This window comes from Dermacentor albipictus, chromosome 8 (genome assembly GCF_038994185.2).
Source record: "Dermacentor albipictus isolate Rhodes 1998 colony chromosome 8, USDA_Dalb.pri_finalv2, whole genome shotgun sequence".
Classification (NCBI taxonomy): domain Eukaryota; kingdom Metazoa; phylum Arthropoda; class Arachnida; order Ixodida; family Ixodidae; genus Dermacentor; species Dermacentor albipictus.
In genome coordinates this window covers 111,385,708-111,403,969 of record NC_091828.1, presented here as the reverse complement: position 1 = coordinate 111,403,969, position 18,262 = coordinate 111,385,708, and the positions used below count along the sequence as shown (strand labels likewise).

Genomic DNA, 18,262 nt, shown 5'->3' with positions numbered 1-18,262 from the left:
TGTTAGACCAAATAGACCAAATCCGCACTAGACTACTTGTCTCCTGCGTAGCCAGCGTCCCATTTTACTTTTTTTGACAAGTTGCCTGTCGGTAAAGACAAGTCGTGTCGGCTTTCTCATCGATTTACTTGCGCCGCCGCATAAAAATGCATATGAAGCGTCATTGAATTTGCGCTCAAATATAAAATATTCTATGAATTCTTGCAGTCATATCGCCGTGTTCTGTCGTGCTCTTGCTGTAGTCTGCATGGTGCTCAAGTTTGTTATAGTAAAATAAAAGCAGTGAAAGACATCAATGCATGCATAAACAATAATAAATGTCGCTCAAAAGATCAGAAACACCGTCATACAATTGACTAAAAGTTTCAAACGTTCTGAGGTTTTACGTGGCAACGCGCACAGCTCTCACCAGTGGCATTGGCCTCGGCAGTGACGTATACCGCGAGATCCCTTTGCTTAACGTCGATTCGGTGTCTTGGGAACAACCATGACCCTCTGTGCTTTCCTTGGAGGTGGATGCCACAGTAGGCCGCGCTGCGATTATAGAGGATACACGTAAGCGTTAAAAGAATTGATTTCACACTAAAGTTTGCTTCACTTAAGTTACGGCTCGTTTGTTTGTGAAGATAATTAAGCCATAGGGGACGTAACGATCTCGTGGCATCCATGGTCCCATCGTACACAATTATTTGCGAGAACAAGATTACTACCTAAACAATGACACATGACAGCGAAAGTTACTTTACAAATCCAACTTCCAGTATTTGCTCCATCAAAGAATTGAATTCACACTAAAGTTCTCTTCATTTAACTTCCGGCTGCTTTGTTTGTGAAGATAAGCCGTAGAGGACGTATCGGTCTTTTGGCAACCAGGGGCCCGCCGTACACAATTATTTGCGAGAACAAGTTTATTACCTAAACAATGACGGTTATATAACAGCTAAAGTAATTTACAAATACAACTTATAGTATTTGCAGTAATAACCACACTTGGCTTTTATTTTTTGCATTCTAACCGACACAGCAACGAAAAGGGTGTGCCTCTGTTTATACTCAATTTCATGATAGGATACACTGCGAGGCCATAATAAAAGTTGTGCAAGATAGAGCAGCTGAACGCATAGGGCGTGTAATTTCCGCCTAGTCGTGTTTTTTCGGGTCTATAGCCGATAAAAAAAAATATGACGAAGTCCTAAAAGTGAAGTGCGACGTCTGAAGGATGGCCTACATTACTTAGATTACATGCCGCATGTACTCACAATATGTGCTTTTATTGAAAAATGTACGAATGCGAGCTAGCTGGTACGAATACATCGGTGAACGCGAAATGAACGCGGACGAGTGAGGAACACAGGGCAAGCCCTGTTGTGTTCTTCATTTTTCCGTGTGTATTTCGTGCTGTTTTTTTTTTCACTGATGAAAGAGCCACACGAGCTGGAAAGAATGCCGCTTAACCGTAGACCTCATTCGGTATTCTTAACTCGCTGACTGATATCCAAAGTTTTCGTGTGTTGTTTTAGTTCACCCGTATTCAAAGGAAACTATCTTCAAGAATTTTATTCTCTCCCTCTCTACAAGTCTTTCAGCTGTCAAGAGCCGGTTGCTCTTCGAATATTTTGCTTTCTCACATTCGAATATACCGAGTTCATTCAGGCAGAAAATCAGTGCAGTAAAGATTACAAGGACCATAACAAAAGCAAATATCTATTTGTGTGGTTTCTAGGGTCACGTTTTACTTTTTTTCAGATTACCTTCATTCAAGGCATAATTCCAGCCATTCTTCCCGCACAAGCGTCAAATCGATACAACACAGGCAACGCTATACCGTCAACTTCAACCACGCGCAAAACGAAAATAAACAATAAACAAAGCAGCACCTAGAACATTGCCACATTAATAGGCGATCTTATTGCAGTGACAACCGTGCTTTTTTTTTTAACTTCAACGTCACTGGTCAGGAGGGTCAAATTTTGCAACGTATTCCGCGATCTTCAACAGGAATGTTAGGGCAAATAGGACGTGCCCACTTCCGACAAGCGTACGTTTCTTACCAAATCTGTAAGTGAGCCACGACCATTCCTGGAGTTGCTTTGCCCAACGCCGACTCGGTTCCTTCAATTCAGGCATGACCGCATTCACTCCGCGGAGGTGGATGCCACAGTAGACCGCGCTGCGATGAAAGCAGAGCTTTTAAAGAAAAAGCACCGGGCGCCGAATTTCGAAAACGTGGAACGAGTGAAAGGGTAACATTGAACCTTTCGTGGTAACGGAAGGTACGTGTGAAAACGCCATCTGAGGTAAGGGTAAAGTCGAAGGTTGGTCTCTCGCTTCTACGACATACTTAAGGTATTACATATTGCCATACATCTGACAAGTATGAAACGAAAAATTGTTTTTATTTACATGTATAGTTTTCATTACATCATTTTTCTCCATGCGTACTTAAGCATGACAAGTCCGCTCTCCCCGAAAAAAGCGTAGGATTTGCGAATTTCTTTTTGTGCAAAAATAAAGCAATATGATTATTGGGGCACGCCGAAATGGGGACACCAGGAATAATTTCGAATAGAATAAGGTCTAACTTGCACTTACCTCCACACGAGTGTCCTTTTTTCGCATTTGGCCCGCAATGAAATGGAGCCGAACCACAGCCGTAATCTTAAAGTGTGACTTGGGGCTCAGCAGCGAGAAGCCGTAGCGCCTAAGCTATCGCGCCAATGCAACTACGAAGACATCTCAACCCAGCTTTATTTATTATATTACTGGACCTAAATTGAAACGACCGTTCTAGCATTCCGCTGACTATCGAAATGCTGCGCCGACCTGGCAAGGCACATACACCCTTGTGAACATTTTTTTTATTTAATTCATTGCATACACACAATTCACAATACTGTTCGGACCCCATAGTCTTGGCGGCTAGTTCGGGGTCCAATAACAAAATAGACATCAGAAGAACAGCGTACTTATTGTACGAGACAACTTAAACGCATGTTATTAAAGCATTCTTACATGGAAAATAAAGAATAAACAAAACACTATGTCATAACATCAGGGAATACAAATAGAAACACCCTGTGAGCATTCATGAAAGAAGTTTTTCAAGGATTGCACAAAGTTTTGGCTGGTGTTTACACTGAGTGGGAGTGCGTTCCATATATTACATCACCCTTGAGCTCCACGAGTCTCCGTCCATATAAATTGTGACATGGTGGTAAGTTAAAACAGTTGTTACTAGCTGCCCTCGTGTTTCGTGTCGTAAAATTAACTACCTGAGCAACTTTTGCTTTATACGCCTCACTGAACGGCAGAACACGAAGCAACTGAAACAGAGGTTTATTTTGATGAGTATGTTTAGAGAAGGTAACTATTCGTAGCGGCCGTTCTTGTAGACCGATGACAGTTTCTACATAGGTTTTGTACGTACCGCTCCAAACTCTAAATAATAATAAAGGTGACTCTGTATAAAAGCAAAGTATCCGTAAAACTTGAGGGCCAAGATATTTACGGGCTTTTAACAATACCTGACAACCATACGCCAATTTGGAACATACCATTTTGATATTTCCAATGCATATCAGATTCAAACCAAACACCTAGACACTTGTAGCTGCATGCTCTGTTCAATCGGACATTATTCAAAAATATAGACAGGGAGTGGCAATTCGTTTCTTTCCTCCTGGAATGTAAGACTACAAAACTGGTTTTGTTGATGTTAAGTGTAAGCTTATTCGGCGTGAACCATGTCGCGACACGACAGAGTTCTTGATTTATTTTGCCCTGCAGTTCTTCAATAGCGTCCCCAAGAAATAATAAAGCCGTGTCATCTGCGCATATTGAAATTTCGGAGCACGTTAACACCGACGGAGCATCGTTGACGTATAGCGAGAAGAAAACGGGCCCAAGGACTGAGCGTTGAGGCACGCCCGCCGAAGAGCTATGTGAGATTGACATGATATAGCTATGTACAAGTACAATTACAACACACTGCTTCCGCTCCGAGAGATAATTATTTAGCAGATCCGATATTCGCCCCCTACAATCATGAGTATACAGTGTATACATGATTAACCGTATTAAAAGCTTACCGAAAAATTCCTGCATGCGTGTATAAATTATTTTCTCAAACAAAGTAATAAATATGCTCAGAACAGATATTGGTCTAAAGTTGCTGGGGGCAGAACGATCTCTTTCCTTATAAATTGGTACTACCTTTGCTACTTTGAGGGCGTCAGGGTATTTTCCCACTTCGAAGGAGTGATTAAACATATACACCAGATGTATACCTAATATCTCTATATTATCCTTAAATAACCTGAAGGAAATTCCATCTAGTCCCGCCGCCTTACAGAAAGGTTTTTCACTGTCGTTAAAATATCCACCAATTCAATGTCATGCATCGCGAAGCTATAGGTTGTATTGGTACCAAGGGTTCATAACCGGGAGTAAACTGGGCTGCAATAGTGACGGCCCTATATTAGAAAAGTAGTCGTTAGAAGCATCTAATGTAGCTTGATCGACTAGTTCGGGCAATACAGGCTGATTTGAGTGATTACCGATTACACCATTTACAATAATCCATATTTTTTGCGTGTTTCCGTCAGCCTGCTGTACCATCGAGGAGTAATATTTTTTTCCATTTCCGCATAAGAAATACTGATTTATTCCAGAAGCATTTAAGGTTGCTCCTGTAAAAGGAGTTATACGCCCGTGTTACTTCCATTAGTGGTAGCCCTTACCTTTTTCTTTCACCACAAACAGAATTTCATTCGTCATCCAGGGACAGATGTATAGTTAACCTATACGGGACAAGCCCGCCTCGAAAGTTATGTGCACGACAGACGAATTATCCACCTTTCGCATGAGCACTTTGCCTTGGGAAACCCAAACGTATTTCCAGTTCTCTTTTCTCACATGTCGTGCCTTGCCAAACAGTACCTTGTTCTCAGTGCAAAGGCTTTCGTTTACGTAAATTGGCTATGAGCCCCAAATACAAGGTTCTCAGTATTCACCTTAGTCTTCTTAACAGTGGATAGCACTCTCTCGAGCAGTCCTCATAAAAAACCTAACAACATTAGGCCTCTTCTTTTGAATGTACCCTATGGCTGATCTCAACGTCACCCTCACGTAGTTCAGCGCCGAGGTAAGTAGCAATTCCCTCCACTCTTTCCATTAGGGCTTCGCTTTCGACCACTGGAACACCCTTGATCTCGTGGTTCATATTTCTACTATACTGTTTCGTGTCAGCAATTTCCTTGTTTGCAATATCAAGTTCCCTTCGGAGCTCTTGAATTTTATTTTCTGGACTGGTCATGCTGGGCCTTTGCCACCGAGAGTTCACTACGGAAGTCAGCAATGTATTGCTTGAATTTTCAAAGCCTTCACTAATGAGGGTGAGAGAATCTCGGTTTCCAAACAGTTCAGCACGAATTTCAGCATTGGAACCCTCCACCAATGCCACTCCAGGGGGCAAGGTGAAGGGTGTATTTTAGTCAACAGTGTTAGTCAACAGTGAGAGAACCCGCTACATTAAGCAGCCAGACACCATAGCTCTGGCCTGAACGCTGCGCGTCATGACAGTTCACTCTCTAATGGCTATAAGTATTGTGTTTACAAGTGTCTGGTGAAGTATAAACGAGTTGCAGGTTAGCGCCACACAACAGGAATAAAGATAAAATTGTTAAAGGGTTTACACTGTCCCGAGACAATGCGCTTACGAGTTAGCGTCGTGTGTTTCGTTGACTCATATCGAATGTGGAAGACGTATTTGCGAACTCACCCATCACCACCTAAAACGCACTTTGCACCGCTGAGAAAGAGCCAATGTAGCCCGATGCAGGAAAGATGCCATCGGCGCATCACATGCAGAACAGTGCACAGTCCCCAGGGAACGGTTGGCCATTGACCTGAAAAGGAAAGTGCACTTCCTTACACCGTGTCATGTTTCAAATGGGGCTGGTCAAGAACGGTGGCTATGTGGGCTTGCTGACAACATTTTTGATTAAAAGTGGCTAGCCGCAGGGAAACATGAGGACAAAAGGGAGCGCGTTGATCAGTGACAACAATTTATGTTGTTCTACCTCTCTTATTTTGAATATCAACGTCACAATTTTTCGCGATCTTATTATGAGGCACGCCGTATAGGGGGGGGGGGGGCGTAACTCCCAATTAATTTCGACCACCTGGAGTTCTTTGAAGCGCATCCAAAGTTCACGGGTGTCTTCGCATTTCGGGCTCATGGACATCTGGTCACCGTGGCCGGGATTCGATCCCTCGACCTCGTGCTTCGCAGCGCAATACCAAAGCCACTAAGCAACTACGACGGGCAACACTTTCAACGCAGCGTGAAAAAATTCTACAGGTATGCCTTTCGAGATACCCACCAAACCGAAATTATGGGGACGCCTGTGATTGTTCTTATTTATTCTGAAACTAAATTTTGTGACAATTTCATGCGTGCTACTAGCTGCCAGCAAATGTAGGTCAGGCTTGCGTCTTTGCTGGCTAACGAGTAATTTACCGACCTCGCCAATCTCATCACAACAGAAACTCGTACTGCTTGGCAAATATAGGTCAAACAACCGATTAACGCTAACTCGAGCACCCGGTGTTGCGGCCCTCTTTAGAGCATCAACTTGATTTGCATGGGCAAATTGAACTGTGTGCGAAAGCTTGATAATCCCTCGACCTGCTCGCTGACGTGGTGCGGCTGATGTTTTCAAAAGTGCCGATTTGCAGGCCGCTTTTAATTCTTATTGAATATCTGGGCAAGCCACGGCAATTCAGGTATTCAAACTTACGAATACGTACGCATCGGAAAGCCCTGTCGAAATAAAGGGTTGCGATCAATCAGAATCAATTAGCTGAAATAGTCAAAGGCATTATATATACTGTATATTCCATCACTGACAATACCGGGAGTATCTGTGACCAGTCGCGCTCAAACAAGGCTTATTACGTATGAGGGTTCTCTGGCATTTAGATACCCACACCGCTACGAGTTATAGAGCACCAGGGTCTTCCTAGCGTGTCCACAGAAACCCGCAATGAGTCAGCCAGACGACACCACGACAATGACTCTGCAGGACGACGCCACGAAATTGCCGATCTTGGCTGAGCAATGCATTGCCCGAAGGGCTCTCAGAATACACTGCGCTACAACGCCTTATCAAGGCATCCGCGGAGAAAGAAATGACCCTTCATTCTTCAATCTGGATATCGGCCAGGTAATGCTGGTCTCGGGAGCAAGACTAATTTTTAGGCTCCACTCGGGAACATATTTTCTGCTACGCATACGCTTTCTTTATGTGAGAAAGTCAGCCTTTAGCTTCTTCCATGGTAAGTTCTTCAAACCTTCCATGCTTTATAGAAGAATACTATTACCATTCAATTTCAACGACTTCGCGAAGCTTCTTGAATTGACGCATGTCGACCGGCTGAAAAACCGGCATACAATGCACGGAAGATGTGAAATTATGCGCCGTATCGGGAGACCCCGGATTGATTTCGACCACCTGGGGGGATCGGCTCGGATTGGCTCGGATTAGTCCTTTAATGCGCACCCAAGCCACGGTACATGAGCGTTTTAACGCGACAGCGTTAAAAGGGCCCCGTTCCGTAGGAAATCCCGCGTCGGCGTCCGGAGTCACACGTCCAGCGTCGACCGTCTTTTCGCGAAACACCATTCACAACCACGCGTACCCAACCACTCATCGGTCAGCAATGTTGCTCATACCTTGTTTTTCACTTTTTATAAAGTTGTTCCTCAGAATTTTGAGAATGACAGCCCACGAACAACTGACACGACAAAATGAAGACCTTTAGCCTGTCCGCTATTGCGGTAAACGGGAGCCGATTGCCGGATTTGCGGGGGCGTAATAAACGTGAGCGGCCAGAGCGGTGCAGCCGCCTGGTAGCGTAGAGTTCAATGTGTTCAATCCGACAAACACAGAGCTAAAACTGCAGTAACCCACTATATCCTGCTTCGCTACTGGTCAAAATCTTTGGCAGCAGCGTAATTGTGAACACGAATACGCCACTGTCGAAAATTTACACCAGCAGATAACCAGAATATAGTAATTAGCTTTGTGTTTGTGTGGTTGAGCTTTGCGCCACCAGCTGGCGCCACTAATCTGGCCGCTCACGTTTACGGCCCCGCTAAACCGGCAAACCGCCCACGCTTGCCGGAATACCGAACACGCTAAAAGTCTAATAAACACATCCAGACAGCGTTACCTTTTATGCTACATCTCCTCAGACTGAAAATATTGAAAGTGTGAAGCAACACCACGAGATCGGCCCACACAAGAGGCCGCGTTTCTGCCAGAAAGCTCGCTTTCAGGCACAGCGTTCGCAGCCAGCGTTGCCCGGTAAACATGAAGGTTACGTAAGCTGCAGTTGCCGAAAGCGTGAGAAGCAGTTAAATATTCCGCGCCGAAAATGCAGCGCTGGTGCGTCAGTGAGACGTCATTTACTTTATTCGTGTTGATATTTGGTTGCACTTAAGCTATGTCATTTGAATAAACATTCTCGAAACTTAATATCTCTATAGTTCTTTGGGCCCTTTATAAACGGATGTCTATTTGCCCATAAACAATTACCAGGACTCGAGGAGACACCCGAAATTCCGACAGCATGCTGGATTCTTGCAGGGACTTCAAAGGAACCTCAACCCGTCTTTCCTGCTTCTGCCTTTCTTGTTTATCATGCTTAATCTTGAGGTAGGCGGGAGTTTTTTTTTTTTTTTTGCTTTTGTGGAAAGGTAATTTACGAATACGTGTGAACTTAGTTTTCTCTTTAGTTTCACATCAAAGGCTGGCTTCGTAATGACGTATAGAGCAATATGACTAACTCTGAAGCCCGAATTTCTGCCCGTATAAATTCCGTGTGATTCAGAGTTCAGCGCAGTAAAGATCGAAATGTCAAGATTCGTGCTGGACGTAGCATATAGACCACTCACCCCTGGTGACAGCAGGCAGGCAGCGATGACGACGTCACTGAGGATCACGTGACTTCACCACTGCACGTGACTGATCGTTACTTCACATAAACAATGACCGCCATCGTCGCCTTGCAGTTCTTTTAGAACCCGGTAACGTCGACGTCGGCCACCTGCATACAGTATTCAGCAAAATTATATGTCAAGAGCGCTAGAGTGAAATCTATGTAGCTGGCACACCATCATTTTTCATAATTTGAAGAGTAATTCATAATTCAACAGCATAATTCATAATTTGAACAGCATGACAGCATACAGAAATAAGCCGAGTGCCAAACTTCATACAGAACAGAGATTATCCCCCCGCAAGTGCTGGGAATGTGTTTGAAATTTACGACCAGGTAAATCATTACATTGTGCATGCTGGTGAAGATATATCCTTCCAACTGAATGCAGTTCGGGGGCAGTCACTTTTCCAGTTATTACGCACTTATAATATGAACTTGAAACGATTTTTTTTCTTAAACTGCCACTGTTAGGTAACAAAAGCCCCTGTCAAAACACATGGGCAAAGTACCCATCTACTTGTGATATTTCATTAGGCAAAAATCATTTGCTTTGCTAAAAAAGTTATTGGGTTTTACTTGCCAAAACAACGGCCTGATTATGAGGCACGCGACAGTGGCGGACTCCGGAGATTTGGACACACTGTTTTTTTTTTTTAACGTGCACCTAAATGTAAGTACACGGGTGTTTTCGCATTTCGCCCCGTCGAAATGCGGCTGCCGTTTCCGGTAATCGATCCCACGACCTCGTGCTTAGCAGCCCAACACCACAGCCACTAAGCAACCACGGCGGGTTCTTCGCTTTGCTAGAAATATTAGAGAAAGGCGCAACGTCATATGTATGTTGCAAAATTGAGGTTGCGTCCTTGATTATCGTGTCATGTCTTGGTATTATAAACGTGTTTCGTTGTTGCTTTCTTGTGGTCTGCGATGACACAACACAGTGGCGTATATTGAATTGGCGTCGATTTTCCAGAAATCTCGTGACGGGAGGATTCAATCACTAACATTTCGGCACGTACCAGGTATCATAATTTTTGGTGAGAATATTACGTAATCGCTTCGTAACTAATTTTGAGAAAGGCTGAGCGTTATGTGCAATTCTGCACATTATGTACATTGGGTATCGGGATAGTATTAAAGAGCAAAGAAAGCAGAGGCTCAAGAGCAGGAATGACATGGGCGCTGTTTTGTCCATGTGCTTGCGGACCGGACGGTAACCACCGAAGTGGTCTAGAGCCATCCGACGAATTGCAATGAACGCCTTTTGCCGCAAAAGACGAATTTATAACAGAAGACGTAAAGATGCTTCCGTGCTCGTAAAAAAAAAAAAAAAAACGGGATTTAGCTTATTTTCTCCTTCCTCATGCATAACAGCATGATAGTGCTCATATGCGCGTCAGAAGTATCTGCCTTCGAATAAAACGAGCCTCTTCTCAACTACCGATTCCTACTCCACACAGCTGTGTTCCGATCTCGGAAAAAATGACGCCTATACTATTTCGTTCCCTTCGCGGGATCGAATCCCGGCCACGGCGGCCGCATTTCGATGGGGGCGAAATGCGAAAACACCCGTGTGCTTAGATTTAGGTGCACGTTAAAGAACCCCAGGTGGTCAAAATTACCGGAGTCCTCCACTACGGCGTGCCTCATAATCAGAAAGTGGTTTTGGCACGTGAAACCCCAAATATTATTATTATTTCGTTCCATGCTCGATGCGGCACGTACTAACCATGCATCCACATCGCCGGGGGCGCAGCGATGGCGGCAACCGTCGCGGACGTGTGGATAACGGCGCATCTTCGCAGCACGCGACTGACGGCCGCACCGGGTGGACACCGTCCGCTTCCATGAGCGGCCTGCAAAAATACAAGGACGTTTTTTTCATTGAGGGGCACGTACGGTCTGCGTACATTATCAAGCAAACGGAAGGGAAGAATTGTCAGTGGCAATCGTCGAATTATTGAGCACAGCGGGGTATTTATATACATTTCGTCCTTATTTCTTTTTTTTTCTCTTAAACTTATTGGTACTTCGAAAACTAAAGTGTCGGAACGCGCAGAATTGCGAGCAACGCTATTATGCACGACAAAAGATAAGTGGTCATGTGCCATTAGAACTTACTACAAGTTGGAAACGGTGCCCGCAGGAGAAAACGGAAGGAAACAGGTATGAAATGACAAAAACACTTTAGTTCGGCGTTTTCTTCGATAGCTTGCTGATTCATCTGACGCAGTGGAAAATGACTTAAGCTTTCGAATTCTAAGCTATCTTCGTTTGACGTATTGTATCGCGACATGGCGACTTCGTTTTTGCGGCAAAACGTGCACAAATCTAGAGAACAAATCAAGCGACGCAACTAGGAACGCTTCTGTGCCGAGGCTCTTGCGGAACACAGAGTTTTACCATCAGTGGCAACACGGCTGGAAATGTTTTGACTGAATAGGCAGGCAGCCAGCTATGTTTAAACAAGCTGATTAAAATGTTGCTTGAAGTTTATACGCATTCTCGGGCATTGGCCAAAAAACGCAGAAAGATGTAATTTTCATTTATTTTGCAACGTAGGTTGGTTATTAGCACATTAACGCGAAATTCAAAATGTTTATTATAATTTTTAAATTTTAGAGCAGGTGCTTTTCTACGACGACATCACAAAATTTCAAGTTGTTATTGGACGATTACGCTATTTCCATTAGAAAAAACAACAGGTCAACACAAACGGACGTGTCACTCTCTTGGCGTATCAACCGACTAGTACGGGAACGTTACACTAAACATTTCATGTTGCATCTTTTTCGGCTTTGCTCTAACTGCACTCGTAGTACTCAGAAGCGTTTTTTTACTCTTTTTTTATTATTATGGGGTTTAACGTGCCAAAACCACTTTTTGATTATGAGGCACGCCGTAGTGGAGGACTCCGGAAATTTCGACCACCTGGGGTTCTTTAACGTGCACCTAAATCTAAGTACACGGGTGTTTTCGCATTTCGCCCCCATCGAAATGCGGCCGCCGTGGCCGGGATTTGATCCCGCGACCTCGTGCTCAGCAGCCCAACACCATAGCCACTGAGCAACCACGGCGGGTGTTTTTTACTCTAAAAGTCTAGGTTAAAGATGAAGGTTATCGCACATTAGGCTTTCTGTAGCATCATGCCAGAATACCAGAAAACTGCGCTACTCTCATTGCCTGCATTCGCTTCAACTCTGCTTGTATCAGCGATTCCCTGATAGAATATACCACGATCTCGTATTAAGAACTTGTGTAAATGACCTTGCGAATCTAACTGAAATCACGAATTTTTAGCACTTGATCACTTCCTGTAATTTGGGGTCTATATTGGTTTAGAAAAACGGTAATTACCTCACTGCGAAACGCCGAATATTCTCGCCGAAGTTCAAGAACTCGAAAACGATGTCGTAGGGCTTGACATCCAAAACCGCCGAGCAAGTTCCTGCAGAGACAAGTTCGTTATAGATTACGCGCCCAATATAGCCTACACAAATCTGAGCATAACACAACGAAGCATATTCTGGTTCAGCGCTCTCGTAGATACCACCATTCGTTAGATTTAAACGTCATTCGAAAATGTTCTTGAAAAATACCACATCTACGTTGAGTTCAACGCCATCGCACTAAAATAAAACAAAGAAAGGTACTCCTAATTCCTTTCAGAACATTTGGCACTAATTGAAAAAGGGGTCAGTGATAATTCACCACAGCTTTAAGATGAGTATCACAGCATTGCTGTGAGCGTAGGTGTGTTCAGGAGCGAAGATCTTGGTGAGGTCAAGGTCTTCAATCTACTTCCCGAGCCTGCCTGTTACGGCGATTAAAAGCAGCGAGGATTGGACACACGCAGTGGGGTCGGGTGTGACCTAGCACGGGTTCTTGCAGTTGTCACACTGCGTCCAATACGGTGGAATGAATGGTCAAGCATGCCGTTGTCGTCGAACAGTTTAGCGCAATGCCAGCTGCCCAAGTAAATGCGCTGTTAGTAAGGAAGTAAGTCAATGACCATCGCAAACAAACGGCGAGGTATCAAGATCCATGCGGATCTTATTTCACTATGGGAAGCCGAAGCATAAAAGATAAAAGCATCACAGCCACGTCAATATCTTGAAAAAATAGCGCCGAAAAACAGGAGTTGCGAAAGTGGGCAAGTGCCATCAACTGAACGTCGATACACTGAATAATGTATCATGTATCGACGTTCAACCAAATTGACCAAGTCAGCACTCTTCACAACCGCATCGCGAACAAACTGAGCTCATCTTCAGTATTTAATCATTCGAACCTCAAGTAACACAATAAACAGGTCATGTCTGTCCCCATCAATCACGTGTACTCAGGGATTTGCATCGTTCGCTCTTAACTACCTGTCTCCTGCGTATAGCCAGTACGGATCTCAAAATCTCAGTTTGCTTCGACTATATATGCTCACTACCTTTCCTAACAAGTTGCCTGCCATCAACGAGAAGTCGTATCAGCCTTTTCATTGATTTACCGTATTACTGCTTAATATTGCCAATAAATGGTCGTTGAATTTGCGTTCGAATATCAAATATGTGTGGCCACAATTCTTGCAGTCAGTCATATCACCATGTTCAGTTGTGCCATTTCTATAGCCTGGTGCGTGGGAGGCTTTCTTATTTTACGATAAAGCAATGAAACAACATCAATGCATCCCTAAAAGTTAATGAGTAATGTCGCTCAAAACACCAGCAAAACCAACGAACAATTGGGACAACAGGGCTTAATTCACTTAGCACCACAAGTTATTCCGTTGCTAGAGCAGTAAGTGTGGAGGCGAAGAAGTGGCGCATTCCAAAAAGTGCGATGAACTATAAACACAGGCGTCTCCCACTGTATTTAGTAACAAACCTGGCAAACACAACACCAAAATATGAGAATAGAAAAAGACGTGTACTGCCGCCCCCCCCCCCACACACACACTCACAAACACACGCACAAATACACAGAATTTCACTCTGTCTACACCTTTTGGCTTGCGTGAGTCACTAGGAAGCTCACTATCTACTCTGCGTAGCGTTGTTTTTAAGTAGAACAATTGCGCCATTCTCATCGATCGCCGCTCAAGTATGCTTCGCCAGACACTAAACTAACACATCACCAAATATTAATAAGACAAAGTTCAATACGCATTTCAGGATTGGGACCCACGCACAAGTACACTTATCACAAAACTGGAACAGGTTCATCAGCATGTGATGAGCGTAATTTGCTCTATTTATCATATAGAGAAAAACTCCGTATATTTTAGAAGAAAGCAGGCCTACCCATTCTTAATTAAAGTGAAAAAAAGAAACCTAAGCCCGAATGGCTTTTTTTTCCTGTAAAGACATATTAGGAAACCATATATTTAATTGACCGAAGCTGACACACAAACAAGACCACCTAGGGCATTGCACAAAACAAACGTAACAGGCATGTCGATGAAGGATGGTTCTCAGAAAAACTAAAATCGCGGTTCGTTTTTTTTTTATATGTCGCGCCCTGGTACACAGTATGACTACATTGTGAACGTAGAAAAATGGAACGTTTATTGTTCGCTCCGCACGGCCATAAACGAGGTTAGAAAACACTTCCAGCAAATATACGAATATACGAAAATTTTCTGCCGTTCTCAAATTTTACTAGCGCCTCGTATCCTCAGCTAACGCATTATTGCGTTATACTTTATTCCTGTTTCACCAACTGCGACGTTGTTATTCTTGAGTACATACCACATTAGGATTCATAGAATCTGTAAATAAATAAATAAATAAATAAATAAATAAATAAATAAATAAATAAATAAATAAATAAATAAATAAATAAATAATATCTTCAGAACAATTCGTCAGCTGAAAACACTGCAAGCCGGAATATATACCTAAATAACCGTCCAGGTAAACGTAAAGGGCGAAAAGAGAGGCCCTGTTTTTTTTTGTTTATTTTGTTTATCACAACCGATATGAAGCTACACAGTTAATGAAACCATGAAACGCATATAGGAACACACTTGCACGCTTTGATTGAAGCATAGAAATGATAAGCTAAAGGGAGATGAAAGTGAATCAAAAGCAGCTCGCCGCTGCTGGCATACAAGCCCACAATCTCCGTATTACGCGCGCCTGGCAATACCAATTGTGCCAACGCGGAGGCCTCCCAATTGATGTTCCTCCTACTTCTTCAACCGAAACAGAGGCTCGTGCGGGTGCGCACGATAATGTACTGATAACATACAACACAAGAATAGCAATTATATTGTAGTTGGTGCAACAGCAATGAAGTACCAAGTGGGTTGCGCAGCCGACGCCACGTATGCGACGTCTCACACGACCATCAAACGACTGTGCGGACAAGTCGCGAGTGCATCTCATCCTCACAAAGCTGTAGTCACAGCTGCCGCGGAAATGACGACAAAATTTACTTCCCTCTTGAAAAAGAACGCACCGACAACCTCAAGAAACAAAAATAAATATAAGTACGGTATAAATTGTCACTTACAGCGCATACATAGATGGAGGACAAAAAGACGACGTAGACAAGCGCTTGTCTACGTCGTCCTTTTTGTCCTCCGTCTATGTATGCGCTGTAAGTGACGATTGACACCATGGAATACCAACTAGCCCGTACTCAAACCTTGCTTCAATATACGTACGGCCGCCTTCAAGGTCGCCCAAGAGATGTATGCGAAGATAAATATTCTCACCTTGCGTACGATGACGTGTCATCTCGTGAAGCACTCTCGTCCCCGTCGCAACGACCTGGCTACAAGATCGGAGCAGCGCCTCTAGCCGGTCCCCGTTCTCAGTATGTTCCAGGCGGTCAGCAGTCGGGTCTTCGTACCCGCCTCGAATTTCGCCCGCAACCTGGAACAGCCCAGGGTGAGAGCGGCTGCGGACGCGTCCACTCTCGTTCGATGACCACGTCAGAAGAACGCTGGCCGGCCGGACGCTCGAGGCGAGCGCGAGCGGTGCAAGCCACGAGCTCCGCGAGCGCGAGGTACGAACCACGAGCCCCGCGAGCTGCTGGCGCCGTCGTGTAATCGGTGCGCATGCGCGAGCTCGCACGCGGAGGTTTCTTCGGAGACGCGTTAGTACGCAATGATTAAAAAAAAAAAGAAAGCGATCAAGACAAACGCTGCCGCCATCAGACACCATAACGCTTCCTCGAATGGGCTGTGCCCCGGGTGTGTGGGAACATTATGAGCGCCGTGGTCTGCCCGGAGCCAGCACAGCGTTCTCTGTAGAAGGATCGACATTTGGGCGAGTTGGTACTGGTTGAACATCTTGAAGGGGCAGCGCAAAAAGACGATGACAGAAGGCGGGAACAGCGCTGGCCTGTGTGTTCCTGCCTTCTGTCGTCGTCTTTTTGCGCTGCCCCTTCAAGATGTTCAAACAGCGTTTTTTTACCGGTGCTGCGGATGTGAGCGTTGATCGAATGCACAGCGTTTCCGTTGACCACAGGAGTGCGCACCGCGACGCTGTGCGTACGTTGGCCATAGAGTTTCCTACAAAAACTCTGACATTAACCTCGGCAGAACGGACAGGAGTGATAAAAGCTAAACCTGCATAACTCTTTCTTTGGAAGCGTACAAATGCCGACGGTTTTCAACTTTAGGAGCTGTTGGCTTGCCCTGGCTCTGCTGTCGCCCATTCGCTTGAGCGGGGCGCGACAGAGCGTCCGCTCGCGTCTCTTCGCGTCGGTTCGCAGACGAAAGCCGTCTGCGCGTCACTCGCTCTTCTGGCAAACGCGCTTACGAAAAACGCGAGATCCACCCGCAGTGCTCGAGTGCGTGACACGTGACCGTAAGCGACGCACCCCTAAAGCTATCGATTAAACTCTATCGACAAAGTCACCAGCTCTGGCTATTACCAATCAAGCAGGTATGTTGTACCAGGGGCGCAAAAAAAAAAAAAGAAAGAAAGCGGGACATCAGCCTGTCTCTCCTGAAGGCCACGGCGACGGGTTTGGCTTAAGAGCTATAGAGGACAAAATAATACGCGAAGAGACACACTTCCGCCTGCGTATTGTGTGTCTTAACGCGTTTTCGTCCCCTAGTATGCAGGGATCTTGAGCAGAAAATGGCACTTCGTCGTCTTGCGCCACCCCTTCAAGATGGCGCCTACGGGTGCGAGAAGCCTGTCGTGGATTAGATGGGAACTCCATCGCCAGTACGGCCATAGCGGTCTGCGGGGAAAAAAGCGGATACGAGGAGGAATTCTCACCGTGCGCCTGATGGCGTGTCCAACTCCTGAAGCTGGTGTAGCCACGTGATCTGCGCTGCTCCATCCCCTTGCTGGCCCTCGTTTCCAGAAGTGGCGCATCTGGCCGGTCAGCCAGCTAGACCCCCGTGTCCTCGATCCTGTGCTTCCTGTCCCTGTACCTTTGCGTGGTTCTCTGGGTTTCATCCTTTCGTGGACAGCGCCTTGCAACCTGGAGCAGCTGTTGCCGCCAGCGTGAGGAACACAGAAGAGCAGACGTGCCCTGGTCGTTCGACCTGGTTCGATGGCCACGTCAGAGGAACGCTGATTGGTCGGGCGCTCGAGACAGGCGCTGCTCGAGATGAGCGCGAGCCGCCATGACGATGGTGATTCCCAACATTGGCATACACTCACTACAGGTGGGAAGAATGCATGCGGAGGCCTTTATTAAACGAAAAAGAAAGTTCGCAGTATTATTAGGTCTAATACCACACGGCTTTTAAGTTCATTGTTGTTGTTGTTGCCTCAAAACATGGCTTGTACCTCCTGCAAAGCTTTTTGAAAAAAAATCACCTTTTTTTGTCCTTTGAACAGTTTGGGTAACGTTAGCTGGGACACGTGGTATAATCGCAAAGGTATTTCCGATTCACCGCAGTGAGACACGTATTCTGCCTTGCGATTGGATGCAGGTTTATTTCATTTCATTTCATTTATTTTTTCCCTTAAAGGCCCGAAGGCATTACATAAGGGGGGAGCAAAATCAAAGTCAAAGAGAAAAAAATTTTTTTTGACAAAAGAGAACAATAACAAAAAAAGAGTATGTAACAGTAAAATGTTCTTGTCACGCGTATACAATGCAAAGTAAAATTCACGGGATTGAAACACGAGAAAAAAAAGAAAAAAATATAGATACATCTATATGAAACCTTCGTCGCCTTCGTAATGCACTATCACTGTTTACACGGATATAGTGCGCTAAAAATGCTATGCCATGCAATGAGCAACTTCACACACCTGTGTAGAACGCCGCCACCAACGCGAGCCAGCCG

The 18,262-nt window shown here is 44.9% G+C and overlaps 1 protein-coding gene across 16 annotated transcripts in view; it reads right to left on the bottom strand.

Annotated features, from left to right (window-relative positions):
* The window catches only part of LOC135915644 (uncharacterized), an 89,242-nt gene extending 71,708 nt beyond the window's left edge, over nt 1-17,534 (bottom strand). For all 16 annotated transcript variants that reach the window (XM_070524101.1, XM_070524093.1, XM_070524092.1 and 13 more), the window contains exons 1-8: nt 17,238-17,534; nt 15,719-15,878; nt 12,364-12,454; nt 10,736-10,862; nt 8,960-9,111; nt 5,780-5,906; nt 2,052-2,170; nt 410-534 (exon numbers count right to left, since the gene is read on the bottom strand). The gene's annotated coding sequence lies outside the window, so the exon portion shown is untranslated. The remainder of the gene's footprint in view (nt 1-409; nt 535-2,051; nt 2,171-5,779; nt 5,907-8,959; nt 9,112-10,735; nt 10,863-12,363; nt 12,455-15,718; nt 15,879-17,237) is intronic.
* Nucleotides 17,535-18,262: the final 728 nt, after the last annotated feature.